We start from the raw sequence: 7,529 nt of genomic DNA on the forward strand, positions 1-7,529 counted from the left end.
TCTATCGCGCTGGATTTCGAATGTTACTTTATATCAATCGTGTGCCGTCCGAATATGTAAAGACTCGATGTTTTCCACAATTAAACTCGCTTGGAAACTCTGAAGATGAAAGTGCTCTGTCTGATAGTGACAGGGACGCATTCACCGAAAAGGTGAATAACTTAGCTACTTGTGCACATGTAGTATTGTTTATATTTTCATTAGAGGCACTAACGGAATGGTTATTAATCTAGAACCAGTTAACAACTGGAAACCTGAAAACAGTATTATAATAAAGCGCTATAAAAAGTGTAGAAACTTCTGCTATTGGCTAGTTTGAATTTTTAGCGTATACAAGGAAAAATGGCGATTTTTATTTAGTCCTTGCTCATTCATTAGTAGCTATTCTTGCAAAGCCGCATATAATAAATAATTATTCAAAGCAAGGCTGGAAACTTCCAGTTAGCATTTAATTGATTAAATGCATGCAGCGAACTTATTAAACTAGTTTGAAACTAACTCATACAATTAAAACACAGCTAAATATAGGGATATTTCGTAGAAAATCATAATGAGAAAGTAAGAAACTCTGTTGGCACACGAGACGAAATGACGTTATACTTGAGCAATAAATTGAAAACGATCTGAGCTGTTTTTATGTATTTATGAATATTTTTGAGGGCAAAAAATGAAGCTACTTTAGCTATAAAAGGGGAAATTTCCCAAAAGTATATCGATAAGTTCTCGTATCACTGCAATGAGACAAGTTCTTGAAAAGTATTTCTAATTCCATAGACCTCGTATGAATTTGATTCATACATTGAATTACCCAGGACGGCCAGTTGAAGAGCCATCCCCATACATTTTTTATGAAGTAATCATTACGCTCTTGTATAGAGGGTATCGAGAAACGAGTGGCCAGAAATGATAGAGTATGCAGACAAAAGTAGTGCCAGTACTTCATATAATTTAGCTTCAATGTGGATTTATTGAATTAAATAAAATAATTTCAGCGGTAGCTTCCAATTTGACTTTTTATAATTAATAGGACATGAAGAATTCTTCTTAAACCTTCACTGTAAATGTTTGTAAAACGAAATTTTGAGATAAAAAAGACTTATTAATATTAACGTGTTTTACCCAGACATAAATTTAATATTCTGCATTGTACTCGCGACATGAAAATTGATATTTATTATGTATAATGTTTCTATTATTGTGCAACAAAAGAATACTTAATTCCAATTAATGGTGTAATTGCAGTGCGCGAATGCATTTGAGAGCAACCCAGGACGAGATTTTAAGCAAAATGGAAACAGAGTAGAACTGTAAAAATTATAATTTTTATTTTTTTACAATTTAAAAATAAATATAGAATTTAAAAAAATGAAAAGACTAATAACGACTCTATAGGAGAACAAAATTAAAAACTTTACTGGTACCTAATCGTGGTTGAAGTCCTACTATTATCAAAATGGCATAACATTTTTTAAGTAACTGTTCAAACATATTATTTCCAACTACTAATATTAATCTTAAGAATATTTATCGGATAAATTTTTGCTGTTATAATTGAGACTCAAGGAAGCAAAGACGTTTTATACCGTTTTGACATTACGCATTTTCTTACAATAAGTTCGTGCAATTTCATTGGCATCAACAACATCAATTTGAATATTTTATTTTGTTTTTGTTTGTGTTTGTAACGATGTTTAGATCATAGCACATGAGCCAAGAGCCAAATTCTTTGCTTATGCCTCCAAAGAAGCAACTAATTTTCTTCTTCAATGTGCTAAATTTATTGCATGCAACGCAGATTTTCAACATCTGAAAGAAGAGATTTTCAACATTTGAAACACAATAAAAAGAAAAAAACTTTTTTTTACTTTGTCACTTTACTTCGAGTTAGCAAACAATAACCCCAAAAATTCCCAGAATTTCTTCACAATCCGTAATAACTCCCAACATGCTCCAGAATTAATCGTTCGATTTTTCGGTCGCAGTGCGATTCTACGCTACGCTTATATCTGTTGACCTTCAATAATTGGCCAATAAATCCGGGAAAAGTGCGTAGTGTAGTAATACAGACATTAGACGATAATTTTTAGTTTTTAACTCTAATTCAACCACATCACTAAAGCACTCAATCGTGCCAGCTGAACAATTTCGCTACGTTTAAGTATTTCTAGAAGCATAAATCGTCTATGTATTTATAGCAATATTGTGACATACAGGGACCATTTGCCCTGACTGTAATCTAATTACATTAAAAGGTATTTTAATCAATCCGAATAAAATATTTATTTCTTCTCATTTAATTTTCTGCTTCTCTCATCTCCTCTAAATAATATAATGCAAAAATTGTATCACTTTAATCCAATTCTCCTGAAAATTTATTTTTCTTATGCAGATTATCTAGAAGATTGGATTTTAGCTCTGTGTGGAAATTCATGTTTTGCGTCTCAATTTTAAACACAATCATTTTAATCATAATTTCTACCAGTAGTTTTAAGACAACGTTTTTTGAATGACGTAATTATATACACAGTGTTTCTTATAATAATAAGGCGATCAGCTCGAATTTTTGGGAAAGTGGTTTTTATATGTTTCTCTCATATCCAGTATTTTCATTTTTCACCTAAATAAACAGAAAAATTAGTTTTATTTTCGTCGTTCGGCTCTAATAAAGCACGTTGTTATAAAAATTCCTATGAGGATCAGTTGAGACTGTTCAATCAGCAATTTCAGAATGCTACTTATTCATTTTTCCTTCTATTAACCCAAAAGTTTCCTATTATTTTCTTGGAACTTGGCGTTAACGAAAAAATATTTGAGGCTCAGTATTAATTAATAGTATTAATTCCAATATGTTAATCAATATATCTGCTGTTACAACATTCCACAACAGGATGACCCACAACCGCATAAAATTATGTTACCTACTAAAGCGAGCAATTATTTTCTGTTTTGTGGGTTTGAAGCTCGTTCTTGTATCGTGTCTTTTTAGGATTTTGCCAATTGGGTGTTTAACGTCTGACTGTACTTCGGCTGGAGATTACCCAAGTCCAGTAGGTACACTTTTGTTTAAAAATAGAAATCTATAATATAAATAAGTCTGCTTTTTGGGATTTTGGGCTTTCCTGTTTAAATTAGTGCACAAATTTTTGGAACTGGATTTTCAATTTTTCTGATAGATCTAGTAAAAAAAATGTGGAAATGTTACTTGTATTTACTGGGGAAATTTTATATGTATAACTATGATTTCCTTTTGCTTGGCATTCGAAAATTTTTTAGTAGTAGCCAAAACATGAATAGTCTATAATAAAAATACATTAAAATTATATAATACCTATATTAATATTAACAACGGATTTCTTATTGTAGCTCAATTATATTCCCATCCAATAAATATGGATGGATGTTCTTCAAGAAGACCTAAATATTTACTTTGCATTTACCGCATTCTCTACTTTGCAGAGGTTGCTGCTCGTTGTGATACTGATTTGAAAATTTATTTTCCGCCTTGTTTTATCACTGAGCTTTCTAAATTTTTCGGCAGTTCAAATAGCCCAACAGTCTCACTCGGTTATATTTTCTACAGTCAAGATTTGACTTGTCTATAGAAAATTGAAAGTAGCTGACCAAATTGTGCGGACAAGGCAAATTGTTAAAACTTTAAAATGCCATGATTCTCTTTGTAAAGAAGTCTGTCTCTGATCTTCTCTATCAGGTTTAATCACGAATGCATGCCATGCATAAATAGAGAAGATAACTCAACTGATTTTGGTAATTTATCGGCGTTATCTTTCACCTCTGCATAATTTTCCCGTAAAATGGAAACAACCCATCGTAAGTTTCCGCGGAAAAAATTATGCGTTTTTATATTCAGAAGAACGTCTAGATTACAAAGCAAAAATAAGCCAGAATGTAGTCGTTTTCGGAGATTCTAACGCGGAAAATAAAAATAAATCACTATTCTAATGTTTTAGCCCAAATCAGTTTTCGAAGTAAAAAACCATGCCTTTATTTTCTTATTTGCTAATTTCAAGTTAGAGATTCTAAACTGTTTCGTATCCTTATTTTAATAATCTGATATATCTTTTATTAGTTTCAAGTAATTTTATATTATAACTCTTTATTGAGCATTTTTTACTTTTTCTTTATTAAGGTTTTTTCTAGTTTGTAAATGTTGACACTTCAAGTAATCGTTTGTCTTTGCAGGTGTTGTTTGTTGATTAAGGAAATCAGCTACATAAGTTTTCCTCAGCCAATTTGACTGCGAAAATGCTACAAAATCAGACCTATTCCCATGTTGAAACTCATAGAGAGCTTCTGCACCATGTTTAATTTATGCAATCAAAATAAAACAGTTTACTGAGCATGATATATAGTCGATCTACATCACATTAATTGAAAAATGGTTGAAAGCTAATTGTACGAAGCGAACTGATATTTGCTGTCTTAAACTGATTGAGACAATATATTTTCATTTTCCTAAAATATCCAGCAGTCTAAATATATTTCCATAATGTTAAACATTCTGAATGGAGACCACATGAGAAAAATTGAAAACACTACTTGTAAAATAAACAGTACCTATAATAATATTATAATCGGAGATCCTTAGCAAGACGAGCGTGAGTGAGTTTAGAAACAGCATTAAAGTAGTGCAGTTCAATTTGCTGGAATATTAGAAAGGAAAGGTACGATTTTTTAAATTTTCATTAAAATTCATCATCCGGGTTTTGCGTTTTGAGTACGTCAGAACAGTTGAACCGCTCATTGAAACAATAATAACGTAAATTAGCTTTCAATCGGTATTTGTATTGTTTTCATTTCACTCGCAAATGTTTCAGTTGTCCGACAGCCGTAAATATATTAAAAACAAAGAAAATCAGACAAAGGACATTATTTGAGACAAGTTTAGTCTTGTTTACGACAAGTTGCAGCTTTGGATTACCGTCATCAACCTTGCTACACAACATGGTTAGGGATTTGTTTTATTCAGCCTTTTTCTATACGGGGTATCGATTGGAACTTGAGACATTTTCATACTACTAAGCTAAGTATCTTAGCTGGCGTAAAAATAAATTGGAACAACTTGCATTGTGAGTTTTATATAAAAAACTTTCATAAGCGCATGTTGACAAATGCCAATAAAAACTATAAGATATAATAATAGCTAAACGATACATTATTTTCATATTTCCCAATCACATATTAAGTGTTCAAATTTTCTCAAAATGTTTCAATTTTTGTAAGAGTGCGTATTTATAAATTCGCCGTACTCTGCAGTTATAATAGAAAAAATGTTAAAAAAATCTGAAGTATTATTGACTTCAGCCTTTATGACGAGCAGATATCGCCAAAGTGCTTGACCTATTTTTCTTCAATTTACCCATACAAACTTCTAGTCATTAAGCGTTTCTTTTAACTTATACTCAAGTGTGTGTACACTAAATTTCTCATCTCTATACAGGGTGTCCCGTGACTTGATGGCCATAGTCAAGAGCGTATTCCTTGGTCCATTCTAAGTAGACAATGGTTTTTACACACTTTACTCTAAATTCGATTGTTTAGGTGTCGATGAAGACGAAGACTGTGAAGAGATTAAACTTTTCATAGTTGCCAAAGTTAAAACGCATTTCTTACCACATTTTGTGGTTTTTACCAAACTTACTATTTTTTAGATATTGTCCAATAATTAAAACACGGGGTTTTATCGTGTAACTTGGCCTATTAACTGCTAACCCGAAACATTTCCCGGGAGCAAATTCAAATTTTGCGTTAATTTTGACTCTATAAACCATCCTTATTATTTCCGTCAGTTTCATACACTGTTCAAGTTATTTACGATTAAAACTAGCCCAATTTGTATTTAGATTTTCGAATTCATAAAAATAATCTATGAATATTCTAATGATCAATCGAATACAAAATTCCCAAATACTATTAGACCAAATGCTCATTCAAATAACTTATTCTCGAATGATTCTCCATACGAATAATTCTCTATTTTATTGCCGACAAATCAAATTTGAAATATTCATTGAAATTAAAAAATGATATAGATCGAGAGATAAACGTATGGATGATAGGATAACTTATGGTTTAAGTATGGCAGAGAAATAAAAATTCTATCAGTTCCGAGCTGTAATTATAAATACGGCATTGAGAATAGAAGTTGAAAAAATAAAAGAATGTAAACATTATAGTAAACCAACAGCAGTTGAAAAGGTAAGAAAAATATTCAATATTGCCTTGTCCGCCGAAACCTGACGTTAAATGTTAATTGCAGATATTTACTTGGTTGCTACATATATCAAATATTAAAGCCAGCTATTTCCTTATCGTTAGAACTCATTGCATTTCTGATGTGATTTATTAAATTGCCAATAAAATTGAACCTACCGCTAAAAGGAACTCTCGGAAAATTATCCGGTCTGCCACAAAAGGTGTTCGCTGTATGTTCGAGGACAATTTTATGAATTTACAGTAGATAATCTGAAGTCATTATGTGAATGCATAAATGATAAAATGAAACGAAACGAAACGAAAGTTGATAGTAAAATAACTTTTCTAATGAGGAACAATTTTACAGAAGAGCTTGACTATAATGTTCTTCATATGAAGCAGTTGGTCTTCAACGTCTTTAGAGTACTTTGAATGAAGGAAATCAATGTGAAGGTATATCGTTATCCTTGTTTGATTTTCATGAGCAAAGTGTGAATGTATTTAAGTTATTGCAAATTAATTTAAGAATAACCATGGGATTATCTGAATCCAGGTTAAAAGAGCTCATTGGTATTGAAATTGTTGAGAAAATGGAATTACGATATTTGCATTTAATAGAAAGCATCTTGAAAATCGTTACCGCTTTGCATATCCTGATTCTTAGCTAAACTGATGTCTAATGAATAAAATCGGAAAAAACCAGATTCGGCGATGAATGATGGGCCCTTGAATTAATTCCAATCATTTTTAATGTTATTCATGTTTATTATAAGCCCAATTTCAATTTTTGGAGTGTGTTAAGCTACCTTAAACTTATATCTGTGAAAGGCGAATCCTTAGGCAAATTGTTGTCTTTAAGTCTGTTGAAAAGTTTCGCAAATGGAAATATAGTGTTGAATTATATATTAGTGTCCCATTTGTAACATATTCTATAATATCTACTATAAAAAATCTTTCAGAACAGCTCACTTAATTTACAAGATTGAATAAAAAATATTATTACAAACATTATTGATCAAAATAAAATTAAAAAATCAAACACTTTTTCCATAAGCTAGTGCGTCCGTTACTGATTTTTTAAAAGTAGCGTTGTGCGCTTGTACGTTTAATACTTGTAATGTAATAAGAAAACAACAATTCTTTAAATAATTCAAAAAACTCTTAGGCTTTTTAAAGCATGCCAAGCACACTCCCTGTGAATTTTAGAAAAATCATATTTATAAATTCATTTGATTCAGTTTATCAATAGAGACCCACCTAAGCAATTTTACTAAACAATGTGCCGTAATATATATATTTTTATAATTACAAGAATT

General features: G+C 31.0%; 1 protein-coding gene across 1 annotated transcript in view; it reads left to right on the top strand.

Annotated features, from left to right (window-relative positions):
• Nucleotides 1-7,529, top strand: part of LOC109533863 (potassium voltage-gated channel subfamily KQT member 1) — a 69,233-nt gene continuing 61,704 nt past the window's right edge. Inside the window, exon 1 of the mRNA XM_019899369.2 lies at nucleotides 1-152. The gene's annotated coding sequence lies outside the window, so the exon portion shown is untranslated. The remainder of the gene's footprint in view (nucleotides 153-7,529) is intronic.

This window comes from Dendroctonus ponderosae, unplaced genomic scaffold, assembly GCF_020466585.1.
Source record: "Dendroctonus ponderosae isolate FM_Combo_2020 unplaced genomic scaffold, Dpon_F_20191213v2 Dpon_F_20191213_1, whole genome shotgun sequence".
In the NCBI taxonomy this organism is placed as follows: Eukaryota; Metazoa; Arthropoda; class Insecta; order Coleoptera; family Curculionidae; genus Dendroctonus; species Dendroctonus ponderosae.